General features: G+C 41.4%; 1 protein-coding gene and 1 pseudogene across 2 annotated transcripts in view; one reads left to right on the top strand and one right to left on the bottom strand.

Annotated features, from left to right (window-relative positions):
- The window catches only part of TMCC3 (transmembrane and coiled-coil domain family 3), a 314,353-nt gene that overhangs the window by 103,099 nt on the left and 194,219 nt on the right, over positions 1–17,035 (top strand). The gene's annotated exons all lie outside the window — the stretch shown is intronic.
- The window catches only part of LOC104678621, an 80,879-nt pseudogene that overhangs the window by 62,808 nt on the left and 1,036 nt on the right, over positions 1–17,035 (bottom strand).

Genomic DNA, 17,035 nt, shown 5'->3' with positions numbered 1-17,035 from the left:
GAAATCTGTGATCCAATTAAAAGATAGATCATAGAATTATAGATTTTTTAAAAATATTAGCATCCATTGTTGGTAAAGGGAAAAGGAGATGAACATTTTTAAACATTGATGCTGGGAGTATTAATTGAGGCACTTGTTCTCGAGATCACTTTAGCAATCTTTACAAATGCTCTAATTTGTATTTCAATTTGTCAAGCAAGTCCACTTATGGGAATCTATCTGGAGAAACTAATAATGGAAATGTGTATAAACATGCAAGAATTTTTATTGCTATTTTTTATGGTAGCCAAGAAGCAAAGGAAACAAGTGAAATGTCCCGTAATGTGGTGTTATTGACAACCTTGTCTAGCTGTACAGTGGAATGCAATGCAGCCTTGAAACAATGCATTTTAGAAGACAGTTCAGTGGCCTATGAAATATTAATGCCACATTGTTAAATGAAAAGAGTAGATCACAAATCAATAAGAATCGCATGACTCTAATTTTGTATAATATATGCATAAAAACAATGTCAACAGTGGCTATTTCTAGGCTCTTTGAATCTTCAAATTTGCGTTTGTTGTGGATTCCCAAATTTTCTACAGTGAACACATATTGCCTTTGTAGTTATAAAAAGCCATTGACAATAGAACGTGATAAAAGTGCAATTTGGCTAAAGGCCTCAGCCAAGTGCCTGAGAACCCAAGAGTGGAGCTCAGCAGAAACGAGGCTGTTCTTTTTCTCACGTGTGCATTATTTCATTCAACAAATACCTGTTATGTTTGCAGGTGTATGTGAATCCACGCATCACACAGCCGTGGAGCAGTTACCATTGCCAGAGTCTGTGCTGAGGGCTGTAGGTGCTGAAGCCTCAGCTCCACAGAGGAGGAGCTGATTGTCACGGAGCATCTATTCTTTTGGAAAGAAAGACAAGCAGATAAACAAACAAGAGAATTGCAGATAGTACCAAATGTTTTGAGGAACGTAGCCAGGGTGTTTTAATAGAGAATGACTGGGCAGTCAGGGGTGATCTCTGAGGAGTTCACAGCTACAGAAAAACCAGGAAGAAAAAAAACATATGAAAATGCCCTAAAGTAGGAGCAAGCTTGGCTTTTTAAGGAGAAAGAAAATAAGTCAGTGTGTCTAGAGTCTGGGGGAGTGAGGCTCCCGCCTACATCTCTAACCTGATCACGTGTCTTGCTCCCCCAGGCTACCTACAGCCCCCATATAGTGTTATTGTCAGGATTAACTGAGATAATACACAGTGCCTGACAAATTAAATGGGCCTTAAACATTTTGTGAGGTAATCAGGAAAAGTGGAGTACAAATGGGTTATTTGGCTGTATCAAGGATTTATTATCAGTTTTTTAGGCATTATGACATTTGAATGTTTATGTTAAACAAAGGTCCTCATCTTTTAGAGATACATGTTAAAGTACTCATGGATGAAATATTATAATGTTCGGGATTGACTTCAAAATTACCCACAGGGAGGGAGGCAGTGGCTGGGGGGATGACCCTAAGTTAATGATTGATAAAGCTGAAGCTGCACTCTGGTTACATGGAATCCATTTTAATCTTCTCTCTTTTGTATGTTTGAAATTTTTATGATAAGAAGTTTGAAGTTCGCACGTCAATAAAAGTTTGGTGGAAGATGAGCCCACAGTAAATATCTCTTAAGTCTTCTCACTTCTGGAGACGCAAACCCACATGCAAACTCTCCCTTTTCTGTGACGTGCACTATTCTGCCTTTCTCGGATGTTAAGCTTCCTTGCAGAGGCTGTTTTGAGGTGTGTGTCAATGCACAGGGCCATCTGTCATCAAGGAGTGGCTGAGCGTTTTGCTGTCACAGCAGCAGAGGATGTTGTATTTAATGACTTTTAAATTATGCTTTGCATTTTCTAAGGTAATGTCTTCTGTGGGGAATAAGCTCACTGGATAGCACAGTTTGCTTTCTAAATGGATTCCAAGGCTTTTCAACACATTAGAGTCTCACCTAAACTGTCTTTCAGGAAAGGCAAAGGGTATGTATAGGGGAAGAAAGGCAGTAGGCCAAGAAACATGAATGGCCTCAGTCAGTTTTCTTTCAGCCGTCTCGTTAACAAGCTATGTGGTTTGGACATGTCATTTAGCTTCTCTGAGCTTCAGTTTCCACATGTAAGGAATAAGAGAATTGGACTAATTTCTCTGGTCCCTTCCAATTCTAAAAATCTCCTTTTTACTGATAACTTTCTCACTAAATATATTCATGTTCACTGGAGAAAATCAGGAACTTGTGGAAAAGGCAAAGACAGAAATGAAAATCACCTTGCCTCTTCCCTCTACCACCCAGAAGATAACTATTTTCAGTGCCTGTATATGTTATTCTTAAGAATCAAATTCACGCAACATATTTTGTTGAACAACTCATCGGTAGGTTGCATCAACCACTGAAGGAATGTAAAGATGAGCAGATGTGGTCTCTTCCCTCAGGAGTTGGTAATGTTATGGCCAGCACCGTTTCCTGCTGCTTTTACGTAAGGGGCACTTCCCATGAGAGAGAAACCTTGCATCCGGCACTACACTTTGCTGAGTTTTAATGCTGTTTGCATTGTTGTTTCACACATATTTGAAAACTTTTTTGAACATTGTTTCTTCCGATTATGTGCAGAAGTAGAGCTCTTATGGGCAGGCTAATTAGTAAAGGATAGAATTTTCCAAGAAAAGCAACAGATACTCTTAAACCAGACTTTCTTTATTATATTCATTTTCTTTGGCTGCCTACCTCTAACATATCATCACTGATGTGGAGAAGCAACTTGTCTGCTTTGAATTTCACCTGCTGCCCTTGGGCCACACACAGCCTCCTCTGATGAAGGCCTAATGGGCAATGCTACAGTCACGGAGCTGGAAGGCCAGCAGAGGAGGAGAAGGCTTTAGGTGCAACAGGGAATCTGGAAGCTAGCCCTCCTTCCCTGGGACAATTCACTTTGCAACAGGAGGCAGTGAGAAAACCTAGAAATCCGGCGAATGTGGTGAAAGAGCACTGAAGGGAGGGAGGAAAGAGGGAAGGGTGAGGGTGTGGAGAGACCAATTTATTTGGCTGAAATGTGCATATATTTGGCTGAAATGTGCATTCAGCATGTCAGGGCTGCTGTATTATTCATGAAGCTCTTATGTGTCTTTTTCCACGCCAGTTTCAAAGAGGAGGTGTGTGATCCAAGCCTGGCAGAGTGCCCTGCTTAAACAGCACCACCCCAGTACCCAGCCCTCACTTCAAGGGAATCTGGGTCTGTAGCCACAGCAGTCAAGAGAGGGGATTTTGCATTATTCTCACCTTCCCTGCATGTAGCATTCCTGTACCTGCTTCAAGCAAATGGAAGATCAGTTCAAATAGTAAATATGATCTTTAATTTTTCTATCACAAACTTTGGGCATGTCTTTGAGTTTAGCATAGATGCATGTTCGCCATCATTCCATTATTTGAAAAAGTTCTGTAGCGCCCCCTCCCTCCCCTCTACAAATGGAATTTGCCTTCCAAGGTGCAGGAAAGAGACATGAAAGAAGAAATAAATATTTTTGATGGCATGCATTTGAGAATTTCCTAGTTCTCAAGGAATTCAGGCCCGACCATAACTTATTGGGTGTTTTCCAGAAAGTCAGTTAGAAGCAAAGAATATGTGGAGAAGGAAGTTCAAGTCCCATAACGCAAATGGACATTAGAAAATCTGCCTTCCTCTTTTGTTTTTTTTGTTGTTGTTATTTGAGATGGAATTTCGCTCTTGTGGCCCAGGCTGGAGTGCAATAGCGCAATCTCAGCTCGCTGCAACCTCAGTCTCCCGGGTTCAAGCAATTCTCCTGCCCCAGCCTCCCAAGTGGCTGGGATTACAGGCGCCCACCACCACGCCCAGCTAATTTTATATTTTTAGTAGAGATGGGATTTCACCATGTTGGCCAGGCTAGTCATGAACTCCTGACCTCAGGTGATCCACCCGCCTCGGCCTCGCAAAGTGCCAGAATTACAGGTGGGAGCCACTGCTCCCAGCCATCCTTCCTTGTAAGAGGGACACAAACAACAGGGAGCATGGGAACTTTGGTGGTGTTCATCCTGGAAGGGAAGGTTCTGGAATAACACTTGGCCATCTCCAGATACTTGGAGGCTATCACACGGAGGAGGAATTAAACTTTCTCTGCACATGATGCAAAAGTGTTGAACTGATTTATTAGTGTGTGAACACAACAGAGAGACAGATTTTTCTTTAGTATAGGAAACATTTATAGGATGATATACAAAGATGGAAGATCTTTCCAGAGAGAACTAGAAAGTTTCTGGTCCCTTTAAGCAAAGGTTAGGAGACTGCTTCCCTCCCTGCCCCCATCCCGCCCCCGCCCACTGATTCCACCCTCCTCTTGCTTGCTGCCCTCTCACCACATATCTTTCTTCCAGTTCCCCAAAGGAACCAAACCTTTTCTACATCATTACCTCTGTGTGGAGGTTACCCCCACCCACCCTTTCAGCATGCCAAAGCTTGTTTTCCTTTAGGCTTCAGTTTAATTGTTACATCCTCCTATCTATATGTCTTTACTGGCCCCTTATCTAAAGGCAGTCTTACTGTGAAACCATGCCATAACGTCTTGTATTTTTCCTTTATAACACTTACCAAATTGTAAGGCCGGGCATGGTGGTTCACACCTATAATCCCAGCATTTTGGGAGGCCGACACAGGCAGATTGCTTGAGGTCAGGTGTTCAAGACCAACCTGGCCAACATGGTGAAACCCTGTCTCTACTAGAAATACAAAGAATTAGCTGGGCATGGTGGCACACGACCGTAGTACCAGCTACTCAGGAGGCTGAGGCAGGAGAATCGCTTGGACCCGGAAGCAGAGGTTGCAGTGAGCCAAGACTGTGTCACTGCACTCCAGCCTGGGCAACAGAGCGAGACTCCATCTCAAAACAAACAACAGCACTTACCAAATTGATGCATATACACACACACATATATATAATATATATATATCAGATATATGCACACAGTATGTTTACATATATGTAAAACAACACAAATATACCCAAATTCAATTTGTGTAACCATTTGTTTAATGTATGTTTCACCAATGGAAGGTTTGCAAGAAATACCATGCCTGTTTTATTCATTCCTTCTTCCGTTGTGTACAGTGCTTAGAATGTAGTAGATGCTCAATAAATGTGTCAGATGACTGGATGAATTAGCAATATTCATGCACCAAAGTATCATGATTCGTGTTACTCTTAAGAGTGGGATATAAACCACTAGAGATGACTTTAGATGTCACCTGAGTCTAGCACTAGATAATATTGTATCACCTTGAGTGAAAGTACTTTTATTTTCAATTTACTTTGAATCCCTCTGATGTTATTAAAGAGAAAAGCATTGTTTGATGACGGTCTTTAATCGCTGCTGTTCACTTGCCAGCCTCCCTGGTCTACACAGAGAGATCAGGCCTCAGCCAGCAACACTATCTAACTGAACTTTAATAACATGTTTTGTTTCTATTGCATTTATTCATAGGTTACCTTTTATTTGTGACACATGATATTGATTTTTCTTTTATGGAAGTGACACAAAGTCTCCTTTTAAAACAAAACTATAAAAGTAAAAATGTGAGTATATTTAAGAGAAATATTAAGGAAATAGTACAGTTATGACATATTGGTGGTTCTTGAATTACTGAAATTTTGGTTTTTGAAGTGTTTGAAGTTTTGGAACTAGCTAGAAGGTCGCTAGAGTCCAAGATGCACTCCCAAGTCCACCCCCAAACTAGTGCAGGACCATGACAAAGTAAATGCAATGAAGTGAGTTTCTCCCAAAACTAAGCTGATTCATTGTCGTTCTGATAGCATGTTGTTTTTTGAGATTAAAGTATCTTTTCCCCAAATAGATGATGATTTTTAAAAATTGCCCCCAAATCTGGCCAGGCATATGCCTGTAATCCCAGCACTTTGGAAGGCTGAGGTGGGTGGATCACTTGAGGTCAGGAGTTTGAGACCAGCCTGGCCAACATGGTGAAACCCCATCTCTACTAAAAATACAAAAATTAGCCGGGCATGGTGGTCCGTGCCTGTAATCCCAGCTACTTGGGAGGTTGAGGCATGAGAATCTCTTGAACCTGGGAGGCGGAGGTTGCAGTGAGTCAAAATCACACCACTGCACTCCAGCCTGGGCGACAGAGCAAGACTCCATCTCAGAAAAAAAAAGAAAAAAAGCCCCTAAATGTAGTGTTGGCAGCTCCGTGCTGTTCCCTCTCTTTTCGTTATTTAGTCATATAGTGTGGGAGAGGTAATTTTACCTGCTTTAGAATCCAAAAGTCTGGGGCCCACTGCTATTAGAGGACCTTTATGGTTCCTTCCAGCACAGATTAATTAATAGTTGCCAGCAAACGTGGTGGTGTGTGCCTCCTGAGTAGTCCCAGCTACTCAGGAGGCTGAGGCAGGAGAATTGCTTGAACCCAGGAGGTGGAGGTTGCAGTGAGCCAAGATTGCGCCCCTGCACTCCAGCCTGGCGATAGAGCGAAACTGTCTCCAAAAAAAAAAAAAAAAAAAAAAAAAAGTTGCCAGTAAAATCTTATTTACCTCCTGTGTGAATAACATGAGAGCGGTTGGTCCCACTTTTGCATGCGTTTGTATGTGTGTGTGTGAGAGAGATGGTCCCCAGTGCAAATGCTGATGTGTCATGCATACTACCCTAAAGTAAAAAGCATTTGTGTGTTTTTTTCCCTTTATTTCAAATAGGGATTACAAGTATATTTATTAAAAAAGAGATTGTGAAAATAATTTCTAGATATGGTGAGCACTGTGTAAGGGATGTCATAGGAGAATGAGATGGTTGGGGGAGTAGAGGGTACCAGGGGGAGGGTGTTCTGTGGTAGCTTCTCCCATTGGAGACAGGACAGGGATGGACGGCGTCTGAGGGCAGCGGCTCCTAGATGGCAGGATGAGCATTTGAAGGGCAGCAGCCTCCCCATTTTCTGAGATAGGTGGTGTCAGAGGTTGGGCAAGGAGGAGAACAGGGGTTGGCAGAGGAGAGATAGGTGGGTCATCTGTGGAGGAATCCACACGTCAAGTGCTGCTGGACACAGGGAGGCTCCTGTGCCCCAGGCATCAGCCTGGAAAGAAGTTAGCCTGTTGCAACATTGTTGTAACTGCTGCCTTTCTCGCGGTTTGTGTCTGTGCCGCGTTTGCTTTGCTTATACAACCGAAACCTGTGGCTAGGACTCTTAGATCCCCATTAGAAATTTAGCAGAAATCATAAGACTGGAGAGATTATGGCCTTACTGATTGTATCAGTTTTGGCAACTGCCTAATCAGAAACATCCAAAGAACCAGACTTTTAAAATGACTTATGCTTGTTATAACCCATGATCAGCCTTTGGCTTCTCATTTGAAGCTGCTGCCTGGGGTGACATCGTAGTTAGATACTTACTGTATCTGACTGATCCATAGCAGGGACTATGATTTTCTCTCAAACTTAAAACTGTGGTCAGCAGAACTCTATTTTGCTTTTGAAAATCGGAACTCTTTCAAGGTAACATGCTTCAAGAGGAGTGATCTTCTCCCCTCCCTAAAATCCAGATGTTACACTTAGAAGTTAAAAACAACTGAAAACTGAGAAGTCTAACTGCAAGCCGCCTTCTCTGCTGTTAAGCAGTCAGCATTCACCTACAATGGTCTTTCTCTGTTTTTGCCAGCAGGTGGTGACAGTGCAGGCTGTGCAGTTTACTTAAGTCTCTTGTTATTTATTTATTATTTAAATAATCTCTCTCTCTCTCTCTCTCTCTCTCTCTCTCTCTCTCTCTCTCTCTCTCGACAGAGTCTTGCTCTCTCTCTCTCTCTCTCTCTCTCTCTCTCTCTCTCTCTCTCGACAGAGTCTTGCTCTCTTGCCCACGCTGGAGTGCAGTCGTGGGATCTCATCTCACTGCAACCTCCACCTCCCGGGTTCAAGCGATTCTCCTGCCTCAGGCTCCCAAGTAGCTGTGATTACAGGCACCTGCCACCTCGCTCCACTAATTTTTTTGTATTTTTAGTACAGACAGGGTTTCACTATGCCAGGCTGGTTTTGAACTCCTGACCTCAAGTCCCGCCCACCTCGTACAAATACATATTTATTATAGGAAGAATTAGACAACAGATAAGCACAAAGGGAGTTGGGGGTGGGGGTTGGAATTGTATAATCCCACCATCTGTAGATAATCACTCCTGAAGTTCAGGCATACTACAGCCTTTGCGGTAAACTGACCTAAGCCAGTTTAGTGGTTCACAGCTAATAGATTATTTATGGTTGATACCAGGAGCCTCCAGTGATGACGGATCTCTACCTGACAACCTCTCTGAGGGTGAAAGGAGAAAGCAAGAGCAGTTCTCAAACTAATCCTGCTACAGGGACAAACATGTCTGAACAAGCAGTCACACAGCCTGTGCTGTAAACTGTGCTGGAGAGGCCCAAGCTCCCAGCTTTCAGCCGCTTAGAAAAACACCTCGCATGAAAGGCCCTCCTGTGGCCTGTGCAGCAGCTGTGTTGTAGCCATAGCATTGAGCTAACTTCATAGAGTAGCTCAGGCCACAGAATCCTCCCTAACGTAAGACTAGAGGGATGGAGGCTGCTGGAGTTGCTGAATTCTCACACCCTCGTCATAAGAAGGCAGAGTGGCCTGTACAGCATTTCCAGCAGATCCATATACAGCAAGTCCTTAAATTGATGTCATTTCACTTGGCATCGTTTCATGATCACCTTGATGAGAAAGTCTGTTCCTGGCTGGGGCCCCTGTCTGTGTGGCGTTTGCCCATCTTCCCACATCTGCATGGGTTTTCTTCAGGTCCCCCAGTTTCCTCCCACATCGCAGAGATGTACATGTTTGGTTAACTGGCATGTGGTCCCAGCCTGAGTGAGAGAGAGAGAGTGAGAGAGAGAGAGAGAGAAAGAGAGAGAGAGTGTGTGTGTGTGTGTGTGTGTGTGTGTGGTGGGGGGGGGGGGTGGGTCTGAGTGCACCCTGCTAGGGGATGTATCCTGTCCAGGATGGGTCCCAACATTGCAGCCTGAGCTGCTGGGACAGGCTTCAGCCACCCTTAACCCTGAAACAGAAATAACTGGGCAAATAATTATCTTCCTTGTGTTTATTAACCTTACTTAAGTGTATGTTTAGCTCACATTTATTTCAGTGTTTAATATTATAAATATTTTGGTTTTTATTTAGAAGTTTTGTGATTTTTTTTGTGATCGGAAATATGCCATAAGAACTTAGCTCTTGTTGATATCAATTAGCCTGTGGTAAAATCACTTTCACTATATGTTGTTTCACTGAAAGTCGCAGTTTCCAAGAACCTGTCGACAACATGAAGTGAGCCCTTACTGTGCTGTCGTGCATTGCTTAACAACAGGGATATGGTCTGAGAAATGCATCATTAGTCAATTTTGTCATTGTGTAAACATCATAGTGTACTTATGCAAACCTAGATGGCATAGCCTACTACACACCTACACTCTATGCTGTGGCCTGTTGTTCCTAGGCTAAAAATCGATACAAAGTGTTACCATACTGAATACTGTAGGCAGTTGTAACATGGTGGTGTTTGTGTATTTACACATATCTAAACAGAAAAGGTACAGTAAAAACACAACGGGTTATAAAAGATTAAAAATGGCACACCTGTGTAGGGCATTTACCATGAAGGGAGTTAGTAGGACTGGAAGTTACCCTGGGTGAGTCAGTGAGTGGTAAGTCAATGTGACCACTCACACACGTGTAAGCTTTAAACACTATACTAAGGCTACGCTGTATTCATTTAAAACTTTTTCTTTAATAATAAACCTTAACTTACTGTAACTTTAAAAATAAATTTTAAGAAACTTTTGACGCTTTCATAATAACACTTAGGACACAAATATATTGGATAGCTATACAAAAAATAGTTTCCTTATATCCTTATTCTATAAGCTTTTTTCTATTTATATTTTTACTTTTTCAATATTTTGTTATAAACTAAGACACGAACACACACATTAAGCATTGTTCTACACATGGTCAGGATCATCAAGTTCACTGTCTTCCACCTCCACGTCTTGTCCCACTGGGAGGTCTTCAGGGGCAATAACACATTTGAAGCTGTCATTTCCTGTGGTAATGATGCCTTCTTCTGGAATATCTCCTGAAGGACCTGCCTGAAGCTGTTTTACACTTAACCTTTTTTTTTTTTCATAGGTGGAGTACACTCTAAAATAACAATAAAAGGTATAGCATAGTAAATACATACACTGGTAACATAGTTGTTTTATTATCAGGCATTATGTACTGTACATAGCTGTGTGTGCTACACTTTTACACAAATGGAATAGTAGGTTTGTTTCCACCAGCAACACCACAAACACATGAGTAATGTATTACGTTGCAACATTATGACGGCTGTGGAGTCACTAGGGGATGGGAATTTGTCAGTTCCATTATAATCTTACAGCGTCACCATTGTTTCTGTGCACTCCATTGACTGAAACATAGTTAAGCAGTGCATAACTGTATTTTGAACACCTATTTTCATCCAAAATCATTTCTAATATCCATTATACTTATTAACAAACCAGCTGATGTTTATTAAAGATAAAGGCAGCCAAAGCCTTATAATAGCCATTTTCTTTTTGGAAATACCATTTTTTTGTTAAAGTCTGTCAAATGCTAAGCAACTGCCCCTAGAGTATAAATTAAGACTCATACACCTGTATACCATACTGTTTCTGCTGGTGTATTTTAAAGAGAATTAGAGACACTTTTTCAATGTATATGTGTGTGTAGGTATGTATAAATTGCTTAGCACGTTTTAATTTATATTCATTGTGTATGTATGTATTACTTAACAAAAGTGACATCACATGCTATATAGTATATAGTATCATAACCTACCTTTTTCTTTAATAACAAATATATTTCCAAATCAAAATAACTGTATCAGTTTTGATGACTGCATACTATTCCATTTTATAACATAATTTACTCACAGCTCACTATGAATGGACATTTGTGGTTTTAGTAGCTTTTATTATTATAAGCGTCACTAGAAAGATTATCTTGTACATGTTTCTTTGTGTCCATGTTCATTTTATTAGGACGCATTCCTAGAAGCAGAATTGCTGAATCATAGGGTCTGCATATTAGACAAACGTTTTAAACGAGATTTCAAATTACTTTGAAAGAATGTTGCAATCTATACTCCTACCAGCATCTGCTTTCTTAGATACTCTCCCACACTGGAAAGAATTTCAAACTTTTTTGCCCATTTGATAGGTAAAAAAATGGTAACTCATGTTACTCTTTCTAGTGAGGTTTGACTTTAAAAAAAAGTTTGCAGTCTATTTGCATTTATCTTTGTATTGTTATTTCAAATATTTGTAGTGCAGGAAAATTAACCCTCTACACATCTCTCTATCCATTGCCAGATGCCTTAAAATTATTTGTGTTTTAGATTGGGAAATGTAAAGTCAACTTAAAGCAGTTTAAATCATAACATTTCCTAATTGAAGCTGCAGCTCAAAGTAGGGCAGTGTTTGAACTCGCCATTTCTGGTCTCCCCTCTCAACGATCAGAAGGGCGTTGTCTTTAGACCCTCCTTTCAGAAGGGATAAATGGTGAGGTGCTCAGGTCCTCTGCATTCAAAACTGCCAAAGTAATAGAAGCACAACGCAATATGAAATAGAGGTTACAGTTCTTGAGTTAATTTGGTGGATGTAGACAGCCGAAGAGATAATTTAAACACCAGAGGGATATTTTCTTCAGCAGAATTATCTAGTTTCTCGTCTAGAACAGATTAGATTAATGAGAAAATTGCCACATTTTCAGTTCATTTGCTGATGTGTTTTAAGGAAGTGGTGCAAGGGAATAATATTTTCTCCTTCTCCCACTCCTTCCACGTTTTAGAATTCATCCTATGGAATCCTGGATCAAGACAGTTCTGAGAGGGGCTTTCCTACATTGTTTAGACCAGGGTCTCCAACCCCCAGGCTGTGAACCGGTACCGATCTGGGGCCTGTTAGGAACCAGGCCACACAGCAGGAGGTGAATGGTGGGCGAGCAAGTGTTACCGCCTGAACTGTGCCTCCTGTCACATCAGCGGCGGCATTAGAATCTCATAGGACTGCGGACACTATTGTCAACTGCATACGAGGGATCAAGGTTACACACTCCTTATGAGAATCTAATTAATGCCTAATAATCTAATAATGATATGATATCTAATAATGATATGAAGTGGAACAGTTTCCTTCTGAAACCATTCCCTTTCCCCCCTCCATGTCCCTGGTGCCAAAAAGGTTGAGGACTGCTGGTTTAGTCATATGAAAAGAGAACCAGCTTCCAAATGTAGGTGACCTTCTGCTCTGTGACCTCCAAGAATCTTCTCTCTCCTTCTTTTTTCACCTGTTGCCTGATGCTCAACACTCCTTTTTAAAAGATGGGCTCTCTAAATGAAGGATTTTTTATTTAGAGCTAGGGCCTAGAATTAAAATATATTGAAAGGAAAGGGGCTGGGCACGGTGGCTCATGCCTGTAATCCCAACACTTTGGGAGGCCAAGGTGGGTGGATCATGAGGTCAGGAGATCAAGACCATCCTGGCCAACATGGTGAAACCCCGTCTCTACTAAAAATACAAAAATTAGCTGGGCGTGGCAGCACGCGCCTGTAGTCCCAGCTACTCGGAAGGCTGAGAGGCAGAAGAATTGCTTGAACCCGGGAGGTAGAGGCTGCAGTGAGCCAAGATTGTGCCAGCGCACCCCAGCCTGGGCAACAGAGCAAGACTCTGCCTCAAAACAAAACAAAACAAAACAAACAAAAAAAAAAAAAAAAAAAAGAGGGAAGGAGAGAGGGAGGGAAGAATGATTATAAACTCACATAGAAGTCCACATGTTTACATTGGATCTTTCTGAGAGGAGGATTGGGCTCCAGAAAGGGGATGAAGTGAGATCCACCAAGAGGAAAGAAAACCCAGAAAGGAGGAACTGGAGTGTAGAGGACAACACAGTTTGGTCTGAAACTCGCCTTGGATGAAAGGGACCTTTTCCGAAGTCATTATATGAAAAAGATACTTGCAAATGCATAATATTTGTAGCAACACAATTTGCAATTCCAAAAATGTGGAACCAACTCAAATGCCCACCAATCAATGAGTGGATAAAGGAACTGTAAAATAAATAAATAAATAAATAAATATATTTATATATGGAATACTACTCAGCCGTAAAAGGGATGAATTAATGGCATTCGCAGCAACCTGGATGGGACTGGAGACCATCATTCTAAGTAATGTAACTCAGGAATGGAAAACCAAACAGCTTGTGTGCTCACTCATAAGTGGAAGCTAAGCTATGAAGATACAAAGGCATGAGAATGACACGGTGGACTTTAGGGACTCAGGGGAAAGGGTAGGAAGGGGGTGAGTGATAAAAGACTGCAAATTGAGTTCAGTGTATACTGCTTGGGTGATGGGTGCACCAAAATCTCACAAATCGCCACTAAAGAACTTACTCATGTAACCAAACACTACCTGTTCCCCCCAAAACCCATGGAAATAAAAAATTTTTTTTAAAAAAGGGCCCTTTTCCATTGTGCCAGTGGTATTTGTAATGGAACAATGTCTGAGTTAATGGGTACTTAATAATTTCATCTAGCTTGTTTTTCAATAAAATAGTCATTGTGTTCCTGGTGTTCTGCTCAGGGAGAAAAAAAAAAAAAAAAAAAAAAAAAAGGTTCTCTCTTGCTCTGACTTCCTCTCTGGCCAAACTAAGGAAGTTAGAGCAGATACTTAGTGAAAACTTGGTTTTTCACAGATGCTCTCCTTTAAAAGAATGCACTTCTCTTCAGATGAGTCCTGCAGGATGAGAGAGCTGCTTCCCACTCTTGAGAATTCCTGGAACCCCTTTCTCTGCAGTGTCCCATATCTTTGAACACCATCCTTCAGTTCTCATACTTTTACTGTTTGCTCACTGCCCCACAGCTTAGTCCCTTCACTCCTAGTGGAAACACCCCAAATTTGTTTCTTCTTCAAAGTCTTCCTTCAATCCTGTGTCCTGGACTCATGTGGCTCCTGTATTCCAGCAGTGCTAAGCTGTTTTGAACAGATGCCTTCTCTAAAACCTGTGTCATTTTGTACCCATAACTTTCCAATTAGTAAACTCTTTTTTTTTTTTTTTAAATGTTGTTATTATTATTATTTGAGATGGAGTCTTGCCCTGTCGCCCAGGCTGGAGTGCAATGGTGTGATGTCAGCTCACCGCAACCTCTGCCTCCCATGTTCAAATGATTCTCCTGCCTCAGCCTCCCAAGTAGCTGGGATTACAGGCGCTCGCCACCACGCCCAGCTAATTGTATTTTTAGTAGAGAAGGGGTTTCACCATGTTGGCCAGGCTGGTCTCAAACTCCTGACCCGTGATCTACCCACCTCAGTCTCCCAAGGTGCTGGGATTACAGGCGTGAGCCACCAAGCCTGGCCGAAAAAAATTATTTTTAAAATATAAAAGGAATATATTCTCATTGTAAAAAATGTGAATATAGAGTAAATAAAATGAAATTGCTTCTTCCCACCCCTACCCCAGGGTGGAAGGTCTAATATGCCTTAAGTGTTAATGCTTTGTTCTTTATCTTCTCAGGCTTTTTCTATTTATATGCAAACATTTTTATGTGTAAAAAACATGTAAAATTATTTCTACAAAACAAGGATACACTATTCTATAACTTACCTTTTAAAACTTAACATGCTATATATAAATTTTTATTTTTTTCATGACTCTATTGTTCTAGCGTATGGCTACATCATAGCTTATTTAAACAATGTCCTATGGATGCACATTTAAGTTATTTCCAGTGTTTTATTATTACATTGACGCGATAAACGTCTTTTTACAGAGATCTTCTGGTGTGTTTTCTGGCATTCCTGTCCGTTGATATACCAGGAGAGGAACATCTGGTTCAAGGAGTATGCACATTTTCAATACTGATAAATATTGCTGGATTGCCCCCTAGAGAAACTGCACTTACACTCCTACTGGCAAATCATTCAGCCTCAAGGTCTCAGCTTGAGTGTCACCTTCTCAGGGAAACCTGCCTTGTCACCTTTACCCCCAGGCAGTATGGAATGCCCTTCCTTTCTTCTAAAGGAAGAATACTCCCCCCAAAACACTCTGACGTCCTTGAATTTTGGTACTCATCCCACTATTTGAGTATTTGTTATATAATCTGTTTCCACCACTGGACTTTGAGTTCTTTGTTTCTCCTTTTATATTTTTTTGTTCCTGGTTTTAAAAGTAATACATGTTCACTGTATATATAATTCCAGTGTCGTGAAACTACCTTACGTTAGGGAAGTGTCTATTTTGGACAGTCACCCTGTGTCACCCTGTGCACCTCTCTCTCATGACCACTTCCAGCATGGACCATAAAAAACACATACATACATCTCTCTCACCCACAGGCCTGCATTCCTTTTTAAGAGATAGGGTCTCACTGTAACCCAGGCTGGAGTGCAGTGGTGCAGTCACGGTTCACTGCAGCCTCCAACTTTGGGGCTCCAGTGATCCTCCCGTCTCAGCCTCCTGTGCAGCCAGGACTGCAGGTATGCACCACTATGCCCAGCTAAATTTAAAAAAATTTTTTTGTAGAGACGGGGTCTTGCTCTGTTGCCCAGGCTGGTCTTAAATTCCTGGGCTCAAGCCATCCTTCCACCTTGGCCTCCCAAAGTGGGATTACAGGTGTGAGCCACTGTGCCCAGACTATGTCTTCTTCTTTTTGTGCCCTAACACTTAATATGGTAGCTGGTACATTGGGCATGCTCAGTTAATGTCACCTCAACGAATGGGGAATAAGCCTCTCCTTAGAAAACGTGGTAAGTTACATAAGCACCTGTAATAGGTACTCTCATGATTTATGGATTATTTTTGCTTAGCTTTCTTTAAAAAGAGGTGGCTTTGCACAGCCTCCCACACTGCCCTCAACAGAAACTCTAAAGCTGATGAAATTCGCCCTCTTCTAAATGATTTGGTTCCATAGCCATTAGGAACTATTTAGTTCCTCTAACAAAGCCAATGCAGGAGCCTGGAAAGCAGTTATTAGCTGAGGTAGACTGGTTTACCGATGTGATTTGTTGCTATGCGTGTTTATTATCCACTGGTTCTGTGCTCATGAAGTCAATATCCCCTGCATTTGCTGAGCCAGGCAATCTGGTGAAATAAGTGAAGCCAGGCACCGTTCAACTCCCGAATCTAGCAACAGCCATAATAATAGCTACCATATATTGAGTGCCTACCGTGTATTAGATGCTTTACATGTCATTTAATCCTCATAAAAACCCTGTGAAGAATATATTGTTTTTCTCTAGGTTGCAGATGATATTCAGCCAAGTTACAGTGAAGTAAACTTGCCAAGGTTACACAGCTATTAAGTGGTAGTGTCTGGCTTTGAATCCACGTCTTTTTGGCTAAAAACCATCTGTACTCCCTTTTATTTTATTTTATTTTAAAAATTTTGTATTTCCATAGGTTATTGGGGAACAGGTGGTTTTTGGTTACATGAGTAAGTTCTTTAGTGGTGATTAATGAGATGTTGGTGCACCCATCACTCAAGCAGTATATACTGCACCCAACTTGTAGTCTTTTATCCCTCACCCCCTTCCCACCCTTTCCTCCTGAGTCTGCAAAGTGCATTTTATCTTTATTATGCCTTTGCATCCTCATAGTTTAGCTCCCACTTACGAGTGAGAACATCCGATATTCGATTTTACATTCCTGAGTTATTTCACTTAGAATCGTAGTCTCCAATCCCATCCAGGTTGCTGGAAATGCCATTCATTCCTTCCTTTTTATGGCTGAGTAGTATTCCGTTGTGTACTCCCTTGTAAATCTTCCTTTCTTATCCTTTAACCTGCCGAATGGGCCTTCTCTTATGGAACAGGAAAAGTGGATCATTTGATGGGAAGTCTAGAGTCCTTTCTCTTGTTCATCGAGAAAACACTATTCAAATCTCCAAGAAAACATCTCCTCTTCATTTAACTTTGTTTTATTCTCCTTCT

The sequence above is a fragment of the Rhinopithecus roxellana genome, chromosome 10 (genome assembly GCF_007565055.1).
Source record: "Rhinopithecus roxellana isolate Shanxi Qingling chromosome 10, ASM756505v1, whole genome shotgun sequence".
Classification (NCBI taxonomy): Eukaryota; Metazoa; Chordata; class Mammalia; order Primates; family Cercopithecidae; genus Rhinopithecus; species Rhinopithecus roxellana.
Note: the sequence above shows the minus strand (reverse complement) of the source record. Positions and strands in the feature narration are given on the sequence as shown.